The sequence below is a fragment of the Lactuca serriola genome, chromosome 7 (assembly GCF_051521515.1).
Source record: "Lactuca serriola cultivar US96UC23 chromosome 7, Lser_US96UC23_V15, whole genome shotgun sequence".
NCBI classification, from domain to species: domain Eukaryota; kingdom Viridiplantae; phylum Streptophyta; class Magnoliopsida; order Asterales; family Asteraceae; genus Lactuca; species Lactuca serriola.
The window spans coordinates 171,824,294-171,826,326 of NC_136414.1; the positions used below are offsets into that span (position 1 = coordinate 171,824,294).

Consider the following 2,033-nt stretch of genomic DNA (forward strand, 5'->3'; position numbering starts at 1 on the left):
GGTTGACTGCGATTTGTACTTTGCGTTAGAACATCCATACTAACTCTTTGCTCTTGTGAAGAACCAAGCAAATAACCAACCTAAAATTGATACAAGTGTATAGTAGTCGCCAATTTGGTCAAGTTAGATAACGTTATAGTACTATCATCATTTTCTTTTTCATATAATTATATTTTGGATAAAACTTCCTGCATTAACAATTTATCAAAACGATTGATAAATGATAAAATAATCGGAACAATCCATGTCCGAAATATACATGGGCCAAAAAAATTATTTCTGACTAGATGTATAAGTACTTAGATTTACCATTTATGTAAAATATAATCAAGAGTCCCTTTTGACATTCTCTTGAAATTAGTTTCAACAAATAATTCCATCGCACCAATAAAATGAAATAACCAAAAGTGAAACTAGTGAAGGGTTCACTAATCACATGTTTACGGTTATCAAATACATGAAATCAATGTTTGTTTGTTCTCATGGAATTGTCAAGCTTGTAGCGGTGGAGCAAGAACCAAATGTCATGTGTAGCAAACGTAAATTTTCAGGGTAACAGTCAGGGGCGAATGCAGAATTTCATAGTAGGAGTGATACGGGAAATTTAAGTACTGACACGATAGTAGAAAAAAATTCTAAATTTTTTGCAAAGCATATGAAAATATATGGCGTTACCACTACCAACACCATAACAAAACCGCCCATGGGTATCACACCGAAAAAAATGCAATAAACCAGAAAAATTCTCAAAATATTTCCACTTTAAAATTTAAGAGATATCACCAGCTACTCGGACACCTACATAGATGTGCCCCTTCAACCTTGTCTTTGCGGTTGGAATCGGACACCTACATAGATGTGCCCCTTCAACCTTGTCTTTGCGGTTGGAATCTAGCTTGATTTCGAAAAAAACAAAACATATATGTAAGATTAAATATTGTATGCATAAGCAAAATATATGGCAATATAGTCAAGTAAACTGCACTATATATTAAAAGGAAAGTCAAACGTGACCAAACCCTAATCTATGTCCGTATTGATATTTGGATTTCTATCTCCTAGAGGAGCTAATGTGCATAGAGATACAATAAGAGACAACTACATGAATTTATCACCCAAATTACCACCCTTTATTCTCTTCTTTGGCGCAACAAAGAAAAGCGATGATCGGTACTACTACTTACAGCTGTTTATTAATTACATCAAAATAGCATAGCGCATGCTGTCGTTGACTATAAGATGATTAACGTCAGAAATCCGTCGAAGTTCTCCAGAAACCCAGACTCCATCGGCAGCACCACTTATATGGGAGTGACATGATATGCAGGAAACAAGTGAGAGAGGAGCTCTTACGATGCTATATATAAGTGAAAGACCATTAGGAACACCTTGCCTTGTATGTCTACCTAGATTTGGAAACTCAGCTCCATTTCCTTCCCCAAACATGCTTTCATCGGCTACTTTAGGACTCTTCCTCTTGTTTTGGATGTTTTGCCTTATCGCCACCAATATACGCCTCATTGGACAAAGGACTAGTGGGTTTCTCGAAAACAAAGGTAAGTATACACCAATGATTTTAAGTTGTTTTCGAATGAAGGGTTGAAAAATCGCATATAAAGAAAGACCTTTGTATATAGCCTAGCTAGGAATAGGATAGTGGCATGTCATGATGGCCTTCTTAGTGCTTGTAATTGTCACATAAATGTTTATGGAAGTGATCCTTGGAGACTCTCACTTCAACCTTTTTCAACTTTATTTCTATTTTTATTTAATTTAGTGTTGGGGGAGGGGGTGGTGGTCTTTTTTAAAAGCTAAACCTGACGCCTATAAGCGTGTTTAATCACATATTTCATTTTCACAACACACAATTAGTTCATGAAAACACGATATTTTCCATTAAATAATACTATAATCAATTAAATGTGATACTTTCTATTAAATAATACAATTTGTTAAATAATACTATAGGATTATATGTTCTGGTCTTGCTTTTTCTAATTTAATAATTGTATTTGATTTAGTGACCAATAATT

General features: G+C 34.5%; 1 long non-coding RNA gene across 1 annotated transcript; it reads right to left on the reverse strand.

The window, feature by feature from the left end:
- Nucleotides 1-623: 623 nt before the first annotated feature.
- LOC145064905 (uncharacterized) lies at nt 624-1,760 on the reverse strand. The gene is made up of 2 exons (XR_013688133.1): nt 1,185-1,760; nt 624-895 (listed from the first exon to the last, which is right to left on the reverse strand). It is a non-coding gene; the product is annotated as an uncharacterized LOC145064905 (long non-coding RNA).
- Between the last annotated feature and the right edge of the window lie 273 nt (nt 1,761-2,033).